The sequence below is a fragment of the Lolium perenne genome, chromosome 7 (assembly GCF_019359855.2).
Source record: "Lolium perenne isolate Kyuss_39 chromosome 7, Kyuss_2.0, whole genome shotgun sequence".
NCBI classification, from domain to species: domain Eukaryota; kingdom Viridiplantae; phylum Streptophyta; class Magnoliopsida; order Poales; family Poaceae; genus Lolium; species Lolium perenne.
This window is the reverse complement of record NC_067250.2, coordinates 67048517-67068707: the sequence shown is the minus strand read 5'-3', so window position 1 is coordinate 67068707 and position 20191 is coordinate 67048517. Positions and strand designations below refer to the sequence as shown.

At 44.6% G+C, this 20191-nt stretch overlaps 1 long non-coding RNA gene across 1 annotated transcript; it reads left to right on the top strand.

Moving 5' to 3' along the window:
• The first annotated feature begins 1250 nt into the window (after window positions 1-1250).
• Window positions 1251-19888, top strand: LOC139833031 (uncharacterized). Its single transcript, XR_011748037.1, has 4 exons — window positions 1251-1380; window positions 19147-19230; window positions 19338-19403; window positions 19825-19888. It is a non-coding gene; the product is annotated as an uncharacterized lncRNA (long non-coding RNA).
• The last annotated feature ends 303 nt before the right edge of the window (window positions 19889-20191 follow it).

The window sequence follows — 20191 nt, the reverse complement described above, 5'->3', positions numbered from 1 at the left end:
CCTGCCACAGTTCATCGTCGCCGTGGTGCCCGCCGCCGCCCTGCCGTAGTTCGTCGTCGTCGTGCCGCATGTTGCCGTTGCCGTCGTGCTAGCAGGCAGTGCATCCGCGGCTCCGTCGCTAGCTAGCAGGTTGCGCCTCTTCCGCTGGTCGTTGCTTCTCCAACGCTGTTGTGCCTCGCTCGCTAGCTATCAAATTGTTCATGTGAGATTTGAGAGAGAGATACACACCTGTCCTCTCCGTGGTCTAATCCGTCTCAACAGAACATAAATCAGGCCTAAAAACAGTTCAGTAATCAGTACCCTGATTATTGTACTTGCTTTGACAATATGGTTAGCGTTGCACCAAGACGAGACATTGCTTTGCAGCAAAGACTTGTTTGATTGAGGCATTGATCAACGGCTCCTTTCTATGCTTGGCTTGTTAGACAATGTTATGGATGTATTCATGCTAGATCGTTAGTTAACTATAAAATATTATATATTTAGCAAATGTTATGTTTATATTTTTATTACATCGAGCCTTCGAGCCGGCTTGCGAGCTTCGTCGAGCGGGCTTATCGAGCCTCGAGCCTTGATCAGAAGGTTTAGGCTTGGCTTGTCTGACTCCATCGAGCCGAGTCGAGCCCGAGCCAAGCCTTGTCGAGCCCGAACCGAGCCTCGAGCCTTGAGCTTTATCCACCCATAGCGACGGTGCCGACGTCGCCCTCAACTTCAGCACCTTCAACCGCTAGATTTAGTTTTTTCGTCTAATAGTATCTATTTTACAAACTTTGTATAAATTCAAACGGAATCTGACATCTGTTATGCAAATTCAAACCGTAAAATCTATTAGTAGTCTACGGTTCGGAATCCCCAGTATGCATCCTCTCCCCAAATTGGGGAGCATACGGCAGCGCACTCAATAGAGCACTGTCAGCGCACATGTGGCCTATTTGGGACGTGTCCATGGAGATGCTCTTATATCTACAAATATACATCTCTCAATTGACATTATAAATTGATATCTGCTAAACAGCAGCTAGCTGTTTTACAATTCGTTTACACACGTTTTTTTTGACCGTTCATGTTTCATTGTGATTCGTGCGCGAGGCACCTGTTTGTTTTGGCGGGCTTACGGTTGTCGGGCCGTCAGGCAGTTGGACCCAAGGCCGTTAGTGATTTGGGTACCCGTTTTCTTCTCTGATTTTGAATTTTTTTTTGGGCTTGGTTCCGTGTCTTACTTATCCGTTGGTTGTCTGTGTGGGGTCACAGAGGGAGGCAAATAGAACATCGAGACGAACATGCGGGGGAAGAGAGGAGCGGCGTCTCCCGTCGCCGTCCAGAGCCTCGTCGTATAGCGAGAAGAAGAGACGGTGGATCCAGGCGGGTTCGACGCCGAGGGTACGTGCCCTCGTCGTGATTTTGCTGTTTGGGGCGCGCGGGGAGTCCCTGATTGTTTCTTGATTTGTGTTGGTGGTTGGGCGATTTTGTGGATCTAATGTCCAATTGAGGCTAGTTTGAGGTTCTCGGATGCAATCGATAGGGTCCCGGAGTTGAGGATGGGGCTTTGTTTTGGACGCGGTGTGTTTGTCTCCGTGCAATTTCACGTCCCCCGCTAGATCCCCATGTTTTCTGTCTGTGAAGCGTTCCTCTGTGTGTGTGTGTGTATGTGCGGGATGGGGATTCCCCCCTGTAAGGTTCTCTGACTCCCGATTTTGCTGTGCTAGGTGGACTATCCGGTAAGAATAGCAGATTCCCTGTGAATGATGTTTTTTTCGATAAAGGAGCAGCAAGCCCCGGCCTCTGCATCAATCGATGCACACGGCCTTTTATTGAACGTATAAAGTATCAAAAATCAAGTACAAAGTACAAAAGGCATAGGGTAAAAAATAAATATGTGCCCGACTTGGTTGCCACATACATCAACCAGCGGGACAGCAAAACATCTAAATAGGCTAGCCATACTCTATCCTATTAATGTGTCGCCACCCAGTAGCCCGGTAGTAGAAATCCTGAGTAAGCACCAGCAGTCTGTTGCATCCAGTATCCATATCCTTCCGCTGATCCTCCGGTAGCAGGAAAGCCCATAACCGTATCCAGTGCACAGCTCGAAGAATAACCTGCAAAAAGTTAGTACCCTTTTGATTATTAAAAATCATGTCATTTCTAGTGTTCCATATTGTCCAACATATAGCAGATATACCAATCCTAATTTTCAGTTTATCTTTCTTCGGAACTCCATACAACCAGTTCCCAAACATATTATTAATGCTCGTAGGTGGCGGGACATTATAGGCAAAGTAAATCATCCGCCAAATAATAGTAGCAAAAGGACATGCAAGGAACAAGTGATGCACAGTTTCATTTGTATTACAGAAACAACACTTTTGAGATCCCGTCCATCTACGTTTCGCCAAATTGTCTTTAGTAAGTAAGACCTTATTATTAAGAAACCACATGAAATTTTTTATTTTTAAGGGGATCTTGAGTTTCCACAAATATTTGCGCAGGAATCTGGTATGGCCATTCATATAATCATGATACATAGACTTAACAGTAAACACACCCGAATCTGTAAGCTTCCATACAAACTTATCAGGTTCATTAGTGAGATTAATAGTTATGAGTCGTTGACACAAATGCAACCATTCAGTATATTTATGATCATTAAGACCTCTCCTGAAAGTAATATTCAACGGATTTTGTGCCAAAACTGTGGAAACCAAAACATCTCTATGTTGTACAATATTGTAAAGAGAGGGATATTGTCGTGATAGAGGAACATCCCCTAACCAGACATCTTCCCAAAAGCGTACCGAAGTACCATCTCCAACTTTGAAAAAACCTTTACTAAAGAAGTCAGATTTTACTCTCATAAGACCTTTCCAAAACGGCGAATCAGTAGGCTTTGCCTCAACTTGCGGTAAAGTCTTAGAGTGCAGATACTTGTTGTGCAAAATTTGTTGCCACATACCCTCTTCAGTAAGAAGTTTATATAGCCACTTACTCAGTAAGCATTTGTTTTTTAATTCCAGAACTTCAATACCCAAACCCCCCTGGTCTTTCGGTCTACAGATTATGTTCCATTTAGAGAGCCTATATCTTTTCTTTTTTTCATCCGATTGCCAAAAGAAGTTAGATCTATAATAATCTAGTCTCTTTCTAACCCCCACAGGTATCTCCATGAATGATAACATAAACATTGATAGACTTGTTAACACCGAATTAATGAGAACCAATCTATCGCCATAAGAAAGCATCTTACTACGCCAGCACCCTAATTTTGAAGCAAAACGGTTTTCAACCGGATTCCATTCAGCATTTCTCAAGATTCGGTGATGGATCGGTATACCCAAATATTTAAAAGGTAAAGCACCCGCTTCACAACCAAAAATCTGCATATATTGTTGTTCATTATCCTTTGCTTTACCAAAACAAAATATCTCACTTTTATGAAAATTAATTTTCAGACCAGAGAGCTGCTCAAATATACATAGAATTAATTTCATATTCAGTGCTTTAACAATATCATGTTCCAAAAATAAAATTGTATCATCAGCATATTGTAGGATAGAAATTCCCCCCTCGACTAGGTGAGGTAGAAGACCCCCAATCTGACCCTCCTCCTTAGCTCGTGCAATAATAATAGCTAGCATATCCACGACAATATTAAATAGAATCGGAGATAAAGGATCACCCTGTCTCAAACCTTTCCTAGTTTGGAAATTATGACCAATATCATTAACCCTAATCCCCACACTCCCTCCTTGAACATACTGTTTAATTCGATCACACCATATCTCATCAAAACCCTTCATACGCAGTACTTGTTGTAAAAACGGCCATTTAACTTTATCATACGCCTTCTCAAAGTCAATTTTGAAAAGAACACCATCTAACTTTCTCCTATGCAGTTCATGAATGGATTCGTGAAGCACAACCACTCCCTCTAAAATGTGTCTGCCTGGCATAAATGCAGTTTGGGTAGGTTTGATTACATTATGAGCAACCTCCGAAATACGAATAGTAGCCACTTTAGTAAAGATTTTAAATATCACATTAAGTAAACAAATCGGGCGGTACTGTTGTATTTGTGTCGCATTATCTTTTTTTGGAATAAGAGTAATAACCCCAAAATTTAGCCTATGTAAAGGTAACTCTCCTCTTTGGAAGGAAATAAAAAGCGCCATTAAATCCACTTTTATTACTTCCCAAAAGGTCTGATAAAACTCTGCCGGAAACCCATCTGGCCCCGGCGCTTTATTATGTTTCATCTGTGAGATCGCCTCATAAACTTCCTCAAAAGAGTAGTCTTTGATGAGAAGCTCATTCTCAGCCGCCGAAACTTGAGGAATATCATCAACTCTATCCTCCATCATTAATACTGGACTATGTTGCGGTTCACCAAACAATGTTTTGTAGTATTCAGTAATATAAGTTTTTAGGTTCTCGTCCCCAACAATCGTCCCCTCCTCTTGTTCGAGTTGGAAAATTTTCTTCTTCCTATGCTTCCCATTAGCAATTAGGTGAAAATATTTTGTATTATCTCCCCCTTCCTGTATATACTTAACCTTGGCTCTCTGTGCCCATTTGGTTTCTTCCGACCTTCTAAGCTTATTCAACTTATCATTAGCCATTTTTAACTCATCCCTCTCAACATTAGATAAAGGACAAGTCTCCGCCTTAATATCCAGGAAATCAATAATTTGTAGTAACCTCTCCTTTTCTAGTTTATATTTTCCACTAAGATTTTTCGCCCATCCCTTAAAAATCTGCGTAAATGTCTATCTTTTTTTGCCAAGTATCGATTGGTGAGACCCCCATTGGAGCTGCAGCCCACTCAGCTGCCACCAAATCATAGAAACCGTCCTGTTGCAGCCAAGACAGCTCAAATGAGAAACGGGCTTTGTTTCCTAAGTGTGCATGGTTTCCCGAATCAATAAGAAGAGGTGTGTGATCAGACCCCGACCTAGATAAAGCCCTTACCGACACTAATGGGAATTTTTGTTCCCACTCCACACTAGCAAGCACACGATCCAGCTTTTCATAGGTAGGAGTCACTCGCCTACTAGCCCAAGTATATTGACGCCCCGATAGTGCAATTTCTTTCAAATTTAAACTTTCAATAATAGCATTGAAGATAAAGGGCCACCGAGGATTATAATTATCATTACTTTTATCCTCAGGTTTTCGAAGTATATTAAAATCTCCGGCAAGGAGCAAAGGTAGAGATTCAACCTCACCGAGACGCACCAACTCGGACAAGAACACGTGTTTAAGAGAATCCTGAGCAGCTCCATACACTGGTACCAAGACCCACTCAAACCCATCAATTTTTGATTTTAAAGATAATTTGACACAGAAATCACCATTAACTACCTTATTAACTTTTAAAGTGTTATTATTAATGCCAACCAAAATACCCCCCGAACGCCCCTGAGGTGGCAAACAAAACCAACTAAACTCCTTCCCGCAAGATAGATCCCTAAGGAAAGGAACAGTAAAATTTGATCTTCCTGTTTCCAAAAGTGCTATATAGTCTAGCCGATGTTCTCTAATAGCTTCTTTGACAAAAAGGTGTTTTCCCGGATCACCAAAACCCTCACTATTCCAAGTCAATCCACACAAAGAGTTCAAAGCCATCTAATTATAAATTTTATTCCGAATCCTGTTACTTCGTCTAACCTTAGTCCTATCATAAGACTTTTTCTTTTTATTCCGTCTTGTCTTATGTGTTACAGGTGATGCACAAAGCAAATCATTATCTGATGGAAAATCATCATCTAGATCCCCAACTAATTCAGACGCATGTGAGACAGTAAGACAAGGCAAATGTTCCGCACTTTTTTCCAACATGGACTCATTCTTTTTCAGGATAGTTAGTGTCCTTTGAAATTCATTCTCTTTAATTATATGTGCCGCATTAATTTGGTCTGAAAGTGAACTACCCATTGATACCCCCAAAACAGTAGCATTATGGATAATTTGTGCATCTGAAAAATTAAGTAGCGAGTGTGGCTGAGAAATACCTTGCGCAAAACTTTCATTACGCCTTTGTGCCAGAAGCATAGCTTTTTCAAGCTGAGTTGCATCAGCATTTGGTTGCGCTCGAAGTCTTCCACTAGACCTTATACCTTTTGCCGTCTGTGATTTAACGCCTCCAAACGCAATCACTTCATCAGAGAATAAAGCTGGAGATACCGGCGTGGTCATTAAACCTGGTGTTGTGCTCTTCTTGGTAGCCAAATCTGCCTGTGATACAAAATAATTTGAACATGTTGTAGCAGAAACATTATCAAGTAGGACAGCAGAGACATCATTCTTATGACTAACCAAATCCGTAGCCGTCGTTGGCATTGGAGATACAAATGTCTTGTTCGTAGCATTCCGTTTTGGTGTTACCGTATGCACATAAGTGCGTTTTGGTGTATGGCCCTTTGATGCATGATCCTGTGATGGTACAGAGGTCGGCGAGCTAACCGAGCGTGGTGGAGGCAACGAGCCCAGGCTGCATGCGCCATGCAGCAAGCTGGTCGGCGCCCCGATCGTCGTGGCTGCGGCGCCAGTACATGCGCCATGCAACTCCTCGCCTGGTGACCATGTCGTTGTCCGCTGTGTGCATGTGACAGGCACACACACAGCAGCCTCAGGCGCCAGGGGGGTTCGCTGTGTGCATGTGCCACTGGTGGAAAAACAGGCTTTGGTCGCGGTTGGCAACTGCCATTAGTCGCGGTGGCGCAACCGCGACCAAAGCAGCGCGACTAAAGGCCCCCCCCTTTAGTCGCGGTTCCTTACGAACCGCGACTAAAGGCCCGTCCACGTGGGCCGCAGGCGAGCGCCAGGGCGGAGGACCTTTAGTCGCGGTTCTTCTGGCCAACCGCGACTAAAGGCCTCCGCAGGGTTTAGGGTTTTAGCCCCCCTCCCCCTAAATCTGGTTTCTTTTTAATTTGTATTGTTTTATTTCTTTTGGGTTTTAATTTTGAAGGAGTTTCACATATTCTACGGTACTGTATACATACATGCATATGAATGCACAATTTCAAACAAATTTGAAATTAGAACCAAAAAGAATTCAAGAGGAATATACAATATATATTCAATATCGGATGACCATATACAATATATATTCAATATCGGATGACCATATACAATTTTGAACAAGTTAGTTACAAATTCTGGTGCATATAAAGTTCTACGTCATCGTAATAGTGTTCTCCTCTAGGATCGATGACTTCCCTCGCCAACCATCTAGCTAGTTCCTCTTGAAGTGGTCGGAAGCGAGCTTCTGGACTAAGCGTCTTCCGGAGGTTATTCCTCAGGATGTTGTTCTCACACGTCTGGTCCCGCTCATTGCAGTATCTCCGGATCCTCTCACAAACATAGTATCCACATAGATTGGTCCCCGGTGGCTGAATATCCCCAGTCGTCCGCACTGCCATTTTAAAATGTAGCTCTTTTTTGAATTCACCGACCTTGGTATCTACGAACTGTCTCCAAACCCTACGAGGCAAAGAAAATTAAATAAACAAGAGAGTTATTAATTAGTTACTTGATATTAGGAAATGATGAACGAAATAGGCCGATCGATATAGAGCGCAAATGAATGAAAATAATTACTTTTGCATCATTTTTCTCATGTCGCCCCAAAGCGCCGGATCCATATTCAGAGAGTCGTGGACGAGAACTGAGGAGGTCTGAACTTTAATTACCATAAGAATCCAGTGGAACCTGCGGACACGATACATGCACAGTCATGCATAACTCATCGATTAGCCACATACCATGCATGGAGTAAACAAAAGAGAATGTGCTCAAGACAGAAACACTCACCCAAAATGGTAAGGAAATAGAATATCACTTTTCTGTTGCTGTTTTCTAATAAACCGCCACAGGTCATCCTCCACGTCGGCGGGGTGGTGTTCTAACACATGTGAATTAACGATGTGTGGGTCAATGAACCCAACATCATGGATGTTCCTTATTCGCATTTCCCGCTTCTTCATTCTGCATAATAGCGTACACAACAAGATAGTTAGGACAGTGCAGGCAATGAACGAGATGGGGTAGAAACTAATAAATCACTTACAGAACGTAGCAACTGATGATAGATTTGTCGAGGTCGCGCAGATTGAACAGCTGGAACAATTCACTCAGATGAATTTGTACCCAGTAATGTTTGAAGTGATGCTCGTATCTAACTTCCGCATAGATATAGTCTTTGGCGTTTTTATGTTTTATGTAACCCTTGTACCAAATTAGCAGACCTTTCATTTGTCGAGGTAGATCCTCTTCCTGCGCAGGCTCGACGAGAGGGCCATTCTTCACATATGTAAATACTACGTCCTTCATTGGCGCCTCATCAAGGCCTAGCAGTGCACGAAGAGTGATACCTAACTCGGCCGCTTGTTCTCTGGCACTCGTTACAGTCAATCCCTGTGCTGCCGCAGCTGCTATGATATCGGGGTCATCCGGATCGGCGGCTTTCACTATGAGCGGGGCGATCGATTGTTTACTTTGTTCCCCGAGCTGGGCAACTTCTTTCCCCTTTTCTAATTTTGACTCGGCCTCCTCCTCCAAGGCTTTCTTCTCCGCCAACTCTTGGTTCCTCTTGAACGCGAGTGCTTGCCTACGAAGTTCACGTAAATAGTCGTCAGGCAGATTCTTCGCGGCTTGGGACGGTGTGTTCAAAAATGACTTAGCCCACTGCTTTTGCTTGTCAGAATATACTGGCTTGGGCTCGCCCTCTCTTTTCTTCTTGCACTCCTCCTTCCATTTCTCATGCTGAGCAGCCACGGCCGCTGCATTTTCCTCGACACTAAGTTCCCAAGGCCTCGGGATGAGAGGCTTCAGTGATGGCTCTGGTATCTTTGTTTTCTTAGGTACATAAGGGTCCGGGTTAATAACCCAGGACTGCTTCTGCTTCTTCGCCGGAGGTGGATTGGGGGGCGGTACCGGTGTCTGATCACCCGCCGGACAAGGACTGGGGGGCGGCGTCGTCGGCTGACGTGAATGAGGTGTATTAGGTGAAGCACCACCGCCACCGTCACCGCCACCGCCACCGTCACCGCCACCGCCACCGTCACCGCCACCGCCACCGTCACCGCCACCGCCACCGTCACCGCCACCGCCACCACCACCACCGTACGGGGGTGGACTTGTTGGCGCCTCGCCTGGAAACTTGATAAATTTCTTCTGCCATAGAATGAACTGGCGCTTGACATCTCCAAGTCTTTTCACCCCTTCAGGTGTAGCAATGTCAATGTCCAGGTCCTCAAACCCTTGGACTATCTCCTCCACCGTCACACGAGCATAGCCATCTTGAATGGGGTTGTTGTGGTGGAGTGCTCCAGGTGGTAAAGCACTGCCGATGGCTACCTTCATGGACATGTTCCCGATAGGATAATACAGATGACATGCTTTCATCTCCTTTATATCGTCCACGGGGTAGCGAGGAGGCTCCGGTGCAGTAATTTCGACCACCAGAGGCTCCGGTGCAGTAATTTCTATCGTCGGTGCACCAGCCGGTGAGGCCTCCGTGGAAGCCACGCTGCTTCTTCTCCGCTGCTGGCTTCCGAGATCCATTGGATGATCTTCAGCATGCTGCGCCCGAGCTGCATCTCTTTCGGCGACTAGTACACTCACGGTTTTCTTCATCACATCCATTTCCGTTACCAACTTCGCCACAACATCTGCATCCCGATCCATCTTTCTCTTACGGCTTCTGTAACCGTACGGGTCATCGTTCTGGGGGAACCCTACTTTCCACGGAATGGGCCCCATGCCTCGTATACGTCCTCCGTGTTCAGGATTCCCGAGGGCTTTTGTCAGGGCGTCGTTCTCTCTGTTGAACCTGATCCTCCCCTCTTGAGCCTCCCTCATTGCCTCAATAAGCTTTTTGGTGGGTGTAATTATTTTGCCCTGGTAAACACACTCCCCTGTCTCCGGGTTCAGCGATCCCCCATGCCCGTACCACCAGCTTTTGGCCCTTGGGTCCCATCCCTCCGTACCTGGACGGATTCCTCGCGCCCTCAGCTCGTTCTCCATCTTCTCCCACTTAGGCTGCCAAAAGCGATACCCTCCTGGCCCCATTTTATGATTGTACTCCTTCTTGGCCGCATTTTCCTTATTTTTTTTCGATAGTTCAAGGAACTGCTCCGATTTCTTTTGCTTCACAAATTCTGGCCAATCATGTTGCAGTTTCTCATATTGTCCTTTGAAATCCGGAGTCTTGCCCTGGTTGACAAAGTCATGGGCTAGATTTTGCTTGTATTTCCGGAATGCGTTGGCCATCCTAGAAAGAGCGAACTGTTTGACTAGCTTGCGCCTCTCCTTGTTTTCCGCAATCTTGTTACCCTCCTCATCGTATTTGCGGTATTCCGGAGGTAGAACGAAATGTTCCATAAGCTTGTTGAAGCAATCTTTTTTTGTTCTCTTATCGACAAAAGTGAAACCAACACGTGCCTTCTTTGGCTCATTCCACTCCTGGCGGGTGATCGAGACGTTGTCTCTAACAACGGCTCCGCATTGGCTGACAAACTTGGTGGCGTTCTTGCTGGGCTCCAGCGGCCTGCCGGTTGCTTCGTCGACAACATCGATGGTGCATGTTTCTCCTGGTTTCATCGTCTTGGTTGCGCCACGCTTCGACGACGTACTCGATTTTTTCGACGATCCGGCCGAGGGCTAAAATAAGAAAGAGAGTCGCGCGCGTTAGTACACACACATTTATTCAAATCAGTTAGTTTGTATCACCAGACGCTAGCTCAATATGTATATATATATACCTCGGCGCCGGAGGTGGTTGCTACTTCCAATTGAAGATCGTCGTTTATCGTCGTTCCTTCGGCATCATCTGCTTGCTGACGGCGCCCTTCATCTTCACACTCAAGGTTCAGATAAGAAGAGATATCATCTTCTTCTTCTCCGGTCGGCACAAATGGAATATCGCCTTTTATGATGCCGAACATATGGTCTTCAGCGTCCGGATCATAGTTGTCCAGAATCGGGTCAGCTCTATCGTCCGCCATATGTCAGTCCTGAAAACATGTAGTCAAAACAAATTAATTGTGTATATGCCAGCATTATCATATCTCTTCTACATATAAAGAGAGAGGGCGACAAGGGAGGCGAGAGGGGGGACGCAGTGATCGCGTGACCGAGAGAACGGTGGTGGTGGCGAAAGGGGGGACGCAGTGACCGCGTGACCGAGAGACCGGTGGCGGTGGCGAAAGGGGGACGCAGAGACCGGTGTGGCGGTGACCGAGAGACCGGTGTTGTTCTACATTTTGGACGAAATTCACTACAGATGATGTGTGTAATTGTTGTGTATGAGATTAATTGTTGTGTATGCAAGATAACTGTGAGTAAATTAACAATGTTAACAATATAATGTAAAATCAATAAGTTTACAACATTAATTTGTTCTACATTTTGGAAAAAATACTACATATGATGTTGTTGTGTATGCAAGAGAACTACTGTAAGTAAAAATAACAATGTTAACAATGTAAAATTTATAAGTTTACAACATTAGTTTTTTTGTATTAATTAGCAACAAAAACAATTTTGTTAAGTTAAGTTAAATTTTTAGTTAAGTTAAAAAAACAAAATTAACAAAATTTAACAAAGTTTACGATTGTTAAATTTGTTAAATTTGTTAAATTTGAAAATTGTTAAATTTGTTAAATTTTGTTAACTTTGTTAAAGTTTACGATTGTTAACAATTGTTAAGTTAAGTTAAATTTTTAGTTAAGTTAAAAAAACAAAAAAAAAACAAAAAAAAAGAGAGGCAGGGGGCGCCGGCCGTCTCTCTCTCTCTCTCCCCGCGCCCTCGATCTCTCTCTCTCCCGGCCGGGCGCAGCGGGCGGCGGCGGCGGGCAAGCGGCGGGCAACAGCGGCCGGCGGCGCTGCGAGTGGGGGCGGCGCGCGGTGGCGCCGGCAATGAGCACGCGCGCGAAGACCGGCGGAGCGCGGCGGCGCGGTTGTGGATCGGCGCGACGGGCCGGGGACGGCGAGATCGACGACGTACGGCGGCGGCTCGGCGCGCGGCGGCGGCGTGACGACGACGGCGACGGCGGCGAGGCGACGGCAGGGCTTCGGGCAGCGGAGAAGGAGGCGACGGCGGCAGGGCTTCGGCGAGGAGTTCGATCGTGCGTCGCGCGGAGAAGAAGATGGCGCGGCGGCGGTTCGGCGCTGACATTTATAGTCCCCCCTTTAGTCGCGGCTGGGGAGGCGACCCGCGACTAAAGGGTACCCTTAGTCGCGGTTGGCCTCGCCAACCGCGACTAAAGGTATTTCGGCGGGTTTTTCCGTTCCTCATGCAGAGACCTTTAGTCGCGGTTGGCGAGGCCAACCGCGACTAAAGGTCTTTTTTCAAATTGCTCGCCAACCGCGACTAAAGGTCTTTTTTCAAATTGCTTTTCTTTTTCAAAATCATAAAATACAAATAATATATCAAAAAAATCAGAAAAATAAAACTAATTCAATTCAAAATTTTAAAAATACAAATTATATATCAAAAAAATCAGAAAAATAAAACTAATTCATTTCAATATGTTAAAAATACAAATTATATATCAAAAAATTAAGAAAAATAAAACTAATTCAATTCAATATGTTAAAAATACAAATTATATATCAAAAAATCAGAAAAATAAAACTAATTCATTTCAATATGTTAAAAATACAAATTATATATCAAAAAATTAAGAAAAATAAAACTAATTCAATTCAATATGTTAAAAATACAAATTATATATCAAAAAATTCATAAAAATAAAACTAATTCAATTCAAAATGTTAAAAATACATATAATATATCAAAAAATTCATAAAAATAAAACTAATTCAATTCAAAATCTTAAAAATACAAATAATATATCAAAAAATTCATAAAAATAAAACTAATTCAATTCAAAATCTTAAAAATACAAATAATATATCAAAAAATTCATAAAAATAAAACTAATTCAATTCAAAAATTTAAAAATACAAATTATCAAAAATTCATAAAAATAAAACTAATTCAATTCAAAAGTTCGTTGGCCCCCTCTTCCCGCCTCTTTCCGCCGACCCCCTCTTCCCTCCTCGTCTTCCCGCCATTTCTTCCCTGTCTTCCCGCCTCTTTCTTCCCGCCAATTGTTTCCCGCCAATTTCTTCCGGCCTCTTTCTTCCCGCCAAATTTTTTCCCGCCAATTTCTTCCCGCCACTTTCTCCCCGCCTCTTTCTTCCCGCCTCCTGTCTTCCCGCTCCCATTTTTCCCGCCATTTGTCACTACATATAGGTAGCCCGGCTTGGCCAAAGATCACATCTCTACAATCTCTCATCACTCTCTCATGGCTTCCACCGCACCCACTCTAACCTACCAGCAGGTGGAGGAGCTTTGCGCCTCGAACTACCCTTGCCCTCCGGGCTACCGCGTCCCTGCCGGCTGGAGCCTAAGCGCCGGCGGCGTGCCGGTCCCTCCCGTCCTCGAGTGCTGCGCGCCGGGCGGCCATCACGAACCACTACTACCTCGACCTCACGCCGGAGCAGCGGATGAATCCCCGCTGGCATCCCGATAACCAGCATACTTGGGACGCCTTCTTCATCAATCGGCGTGAGAGGGCGCTCGCCAGGTATGAGGAGGACGGTCTGCCTCCGGAAACTTCCACGAGGCCGGCCGTCGGCTTTGGTGGTGGGGCCGGACTCGGCTGAGCGTCTTGGACTACATCACGGCCGGCGATATCCCCGCCTGCGCTACCCTCGATTCGAGCCACGAGCGCCGCCCCGACGACGACGACAAGCAGCGGACGACGCCGGCAACTTAGAAGGCGACGACTACCAGTACAACGGCGGCGGCTATGAAGACTACGAGTATGCATATTATACGCCTAGGCAGGAGTATGACTAAATCACTCCAAATTTCATGTATGCAGGAGTATGACTTAGTCACTCCAAATTTCCTATATGCAGGAGTATGACTTAGTCACTCCAAATTTCATGTATGCAGGAGTATGACTTAGTCACTCCAAATTTCATGTATCATCAGTGCTATCTCGAGTCAATTGAATCATTCGAAAATGGACACCAAACACATCACGGGTAATATAATTCACATGATTCATTCAACAAAGTTTGGTACAATAAATTATTACACATCATTTCTTCCCTTGTGTCCCCGCTTGCTTACGATTGTGCCGTATCCATGGAGCATCCTCATCATTTAACTTAATGCTTGGGTCGGTGTTCACTTTGAAGGGCGGAATTTCAGTAAACATATTATAATCTTCTGACATGTCTGTCTTGTCCTCCACTCCCACGATGTTTCTTTTCCCTGAAAGAACAATGTGGCGCTTTGGATCATCGCATGATGTACTGATCGTTTTCTTATCTTTCCGTTTCCTCGGTTTGCTACTCATGTCCTTCACATAGAAAACCTGAGCGACATCTTTCGCTAGGACGAATGGTTCGTCAAGGTAACCAAGATTGTTGAAATCCACCATTGTCATTCCGTATTGCTGGTCCACCTTTACCCCACCTCCTGTTAGCTTGAACCATTTGCACCGGAACAAAGGGACCCTAAAGGAGGGTCCATAGTCAAGTTCCCATATCTCCTCTATGTAACCATAATATGTGACCTTTTGCCCATTCTCGGTTGCTGCATCAAAGCGGACACCACTGTTTTGGTTGGTGCTCTTTTTATCTTGGGCGATCGTGTAAAATGTATTCCCATTTATCTCGTACCCTTGGAAAGTCGTTATAGTCGAAGATGGTGTCTTGGCCAACATGTACAGCTGATCTACAACCTTATTGTCACTCATTAAATGTTTTCTCAACCAACTGCCGAAAGTCTCCATGTGGGCCTTCCTAATCCAGGATTCAGGCTTCCCAGGGTTGTCCGAGCGTAAAATATTCTTGTGTTTCTCAAAGTACGGAGCCACCAAGCTGGAATAGTTCAGAACTGTGTGGAGTGCTTCATTCAGAGAATGGCCGTCCATACATATCATTGATTTCCTTCCGATCGTGCCTTTTCCACTTAGTCTCCCCTCGTGCCGCGATTGAGGAAGACCAATCGGCTTAAGGTCAGGAACAAAGTCAACACAAAACTCAATTACCTCCTCATTTCCATAGCCCTTGGCGATGCTTCCTTCTGGCCTAGCACGGTTACGAACATATTTCTTTAATATTCCCATGAACCTCTCGAAGGGGAACATATTGTGTAGAAATACAGGACCGAGAATGGAAATCTCATTGACTAGGTGAACCAGGAGGTGCGTCATAATATTGAAGAAGGATGGCGGGAACACCAACTCGAAACTGACAAGACATTGGATCACATCGTTCTGTAACCGTGGTAGAACTTCTGGATTGATTACCTTCTGAGAGATTGCATTGAGGCATGCACATAGCTTCACAATGGGCAGTCGAACATTTTCCGGCAGGAGCCCCCTCAAAGCAATCGGAAGCAATTGCGTCATAATCACATGGCAGTCGTGAGACTTCAGGTTTTGGAACTTTTTCTCCGCCATGTTTATTATTCCCTTTATATTGGACGAGAATCCTGACGGGACCTTCATACTGCTCAGGCATTCAAAAAAGATGACCTTCTCTTCTTTGGTCAGAGCGTAGCTGGCACGACCTTGAAACCATTCCGGATGCCGGTCATCAGGGTCTTTCAAACTTTGCTGGTCCTGCCGTGCTTCCTTTGTATCATTTGACTTCCCATACACGCCCAAGAAGCTTAGGATGTTCACGCAAATATTCTTCGTAACGTGCATCACGTCGATTGCAGAGCGGACTTCTAGGACTTTCCAATATTCTAGCTCCCAGAATATAGATTTCTTCTTCCACATGGCTACGTGCCCGTCAGCTCCCTTCGGAACTGATTGTCCGCCAGGACCCTTTCCAAAGATGACTTTCAAACCCTTGACCATATCAAATACCTCAGCACCAGTGTGTTCCGCAGGCTTCGCCGGTGAGCTGCCTTGCCGTTGTAATGCTTGCCTTTCTTTCTTCCTGGATGACCTTTCGGAAGAAATCGACGATGCCCAAGGTACACGTTCTTCTTACAATTTGGCAAATGTACACTTTCAGTCTCATGTAAGCAGTGCGTGCATGCATTGTATCCCTTATTTGACAGTCCCGAAAGGTTACTAAGAGCAGGCCAATCGTTGATGGTTACGAAAAGCAACGCTCGTAGGTCAAATTCCTCTTCTTTGTGCTCATCCCACACACGGACACCAGGTCTGCCCCACAGCTGTAAAAGTTCATCAACTAATGGCCTTAGGTACACATCGATGTCGTTGCCGGGTTGCTTCGGACCTTGGATGAGCACTGGCATCATAATGAACTTCCGCTTCATGCACAACCAAGGAGGAAGGTTGTAGATGCATAGAGTCACGGGCCAGGTACTATGGCTGGAGCTCTGCTCGCCAAAAGGATTCATGCCATCCGTACTTAGACCAAATCTTATGTTCCTTGCGTCAGCTGCAAAATCTTTGAACTCTCTGTCGATCTTTCTCCATTGCGTTCCATCTGCGGGGTGTCTCAACTCCCCGTCCGACTTACAGTCCTCTTTGTGCCATCGCAACAACTTGGCATGCTCTTTGTTCCTGAACAGACGTTTCAACCGTGGTATTATAGGAGCATACCACATCACCTTGGCGGGAACCCTCTTCCTGGGTTTCTGGCCCTCAACATCGTCACCAGGGTCATCGCCTCGATCTTATAACGCAATGCAGTGCATCTTTGGGCATTCATTCAAATTCTCGTATTCACCGCGGTAGAGGATGCGATCGTTGATGCATGCATGTATCTTCGAACCTCTAAACCTAGAGGGCAGACAACCTTCTTTGCTTCGTACGTAGTGGCGGGCAACTCGTTATTCTTTGGAAACATATTCTTCAACATTTTCAGCAAGTTTTCAAATGCCGAGTCAGCTACACCTGCCCGTGCCTTCCATCTCAGCAAATCCAGTGTGCAGCCCAGCTTTTTCAGACCATCATCGCATCCGGGGTACAGCGCCTTCCTGTGATCCTCTAACATGCGATCCAAATTCTCCCTCTCTTTTTCAGTTTCGCAGCGTCTCCGTGCATCAGCAATGGTCCGACCAAGATCATCAACGGGATCATCACGTGCCTCTTCTTCACCTTCCCCTTCACCTTCCCCTTCACCTTCAGCATCCTCCATGAAAGTATCACCGAAATGAGCAAGATAGCTTTCATCATTGAAATCATCCCCTTCTTCATCTTCTTCCATTATAACCCCTCTTTCTCCATGCTTGGTCCAACAATTATAGCTTGGCATGAAACCGTGCCGAAGCAGGTGCATGTGAACATCTCTTGAGGAAGAGTAACCATTCTGATTCTTACATTTAACACATGGACAGATAACAAAACCCCCCTGCTTGTTCGCATTGGCCACTACGAGGAAATCTTTCAAACCCGCACTGAACTCGCCGGAGAGTCGGTTACCGTACATCCATTGTCGATTCATCTGCATTATTATAATATAAAATATATAATTAACCAGCATGCATTTGTTAAACTAACTAGCTACAAACAATATAAATTAAACAATGAACTACACACACATGCACATTTTATCAACGACACATCAAAGGTTCAAGTTGCTAACCGCGATCGAGGAGGAAAAAATAAATGAGAAAGCTCAAGTGTGGCTCCAACACTTCATATCATGTTTGTTTCATGCTCTTGGGGCATTTCATCAAACACCTTATGTGCATAAGAGGAACCAAAAGCAAACCTAACACCCACTTGTGAAGCTTGTGAAGAGAATGGCACCAAATGGCTAAGTGTTGGCTGCTGGGTGGGTATATATAGGGGAGGGGCTTTAGTCCCGGTTGGCCTGGCCAACCGCGACTAAAGGCCTTCGGGCACCTTTAGTCGCGGTTGGCCTGGCCAACCGCGACTAAAGACCCCCCACGTGCACCGGCTGGCCACCGAGCGCCCTGGGCCCAGGCCTTTGGTCGCGGTTCTCCTCCCGAACCGCGACTAAAGGTGCCATTAGTCGCGGCTCCTTTACCTTCGCGACTTATGGGGCTTCCCGGAAGCCTGTTTTTCCACCAGTGTGCCATGCACATACACATCAGCTTCCTTCTCCCTTCGCACAGGTAGCACCACGCTGCTCATTTGCCCAGCCAAAGAAACCTCACGCCCCAGCCCATCAAGATTGCTTTCCGCCGGGTTCAAAGAGGCGAGACTCCCAGTACACAAATCCAGATTCTCCGCGGCACTAAAAAACGGATCAAGACATTTAGGTTTCGAAAAAGCAAAGTCACATACAGAAGATGTAAACGCATTATCATACCTCGGTGTATCATCCACAGCCATAATGTCATTATCTTGGGCCAACTGAATCGGAGATAAAGCATTAGAGGTACCATCCGAAGAAACAGGGTGTGAAGGTTCATAGTTGGTATCTTTACTTTCCTCCTCATTCTTCTTCCTCTTGACTTCTCTGTCAGTGTCATCTCCAGGATTGTTGGTAGGACCATCATGGTCCATATCATCATCCTTATGTATATCCTCAGAGACACTATCCACCTGTGTTGTTGGATCCCTTAAACCCTCTACTTCAAAACTGAGTCGGAAAAAATCATTGCGGATCTTGACATCAAGGCTAGTTGGAATAAGAGTAGGATCCAAGCAACTGATGCGGATTCTTAAAACATTATTAGCCCTTGTATAGGGTATATCAATATCTGTAGTCTCACCGAAAATATCGCCAAAAGCCCATAAAGCTACAATTTCATCGAGAGCAAAAGGAGGGAAACCATGAACTCTGACCCAGACCTCTTCTGCCGTCCAAACTAGTTCGACGTCCTTCCTCCAGAAATCAAAGGACAAAGTAACCCTGTGAATGATGTGTGTTAGAGGTTGTGGCATTTTTGTGAGCTAGTGTTGTAGTATTTTCTAAATGGTATGTGTGGTTTTTCTGCTCGTTTTCTTAACATGCTGTAATCAAATCTCTGCATTGCATGGTTGTTGCGTCCAGTACAACAAGAAATCAATTCCCAAATTATAACATTATATCTTGCTCTTCTCATTTCTGGGTGTTCCAGAGGGGAAATGCTCCCTATAAGAGTACTATAATGCTCTAGTTTTAGCTCTCAACATCTCTGCATTTTTAGGATATTTTTGTGTACTGTTCTAAAATACCTTTTTGCAGCCTCTGCCATGACATAGCTGATTATGGGAATGATTATTCTGGTGATGGGGACAGTGAAGGAGATAGTGTGTGTAGCGAAGTGATGTGAGCTTTCGTGTATTTTTTAGTTGGCACCAATTATTTTCCTTCCTTTTCCTGTTATGTGTAATGTGCATGTCTGAGGTTTTGTTATGTTTTTCTTTTGTGTGCAGGGTTTGGAATATGAAAAGAGAGACACAATATTAGATGATACATTATTTGGGTTCTTTAGTGAAGAGGTATGCTTTTCAGTAGTACTATCAGTATGTTCTAGTATCTTTTTTTGGCATGATAGTTGTATAGTTTCTTCTGGTTTACTGGAACATCAAGTCATTGGTAAACTGAAACACATTATCTAAGTTCTCTGTGGTCTTTTTGGGAATTATGAGTTGCTCTGTTTAGCTGAAACATGTTGCTAAAAAGATATTATGGTTTAGTTATAGCTTCCTTATTTCATAATTCAGACTAGGACATGTCACTTTATTAGCTGGGCTAGTTTTATTCCCTTTTTGAAGACATGGTACTCCACAGCAGGGGGTGGAGTAATATGTGGTTAGAGGATTTTTGGAAGCTTAGCCTCCAATCACTTAGAGTTATTGCAACGAGCAGAAGTTTTTATTCTGCAATCTGTGTTTTTATATATCTAGTATTTTTCTGTAGGCTGTTAAGTCATTGAAGCGGAATTTCTCAGATTTCTGCAGGAATGTTTCAACAAGTAACAAGGTATGGATGTTTATTTTTTTGTTCAGCACAGTATTATGTTTTCAGTTTTTGCTTACAGTTCACATGATAAGTAGTTTTGGTCGGAGAGGTTGGCTTGTGATTGTTTTGGGAGGTTTTTATCGGTTCGGATATGCAGTCCTATGCTTGTCAGACTACTTAGATGAACGTAGGCGTTTAGAGTTCATGTTCTGAACACTACTCATTTATGATATGAAGTCCTATGTTTGTCAGATTTTGTGCTTAGATGAAATTAGATGTTCAAAGTTCATTTTCTACATATATGCAGTCCCATGCTTGCCAAACT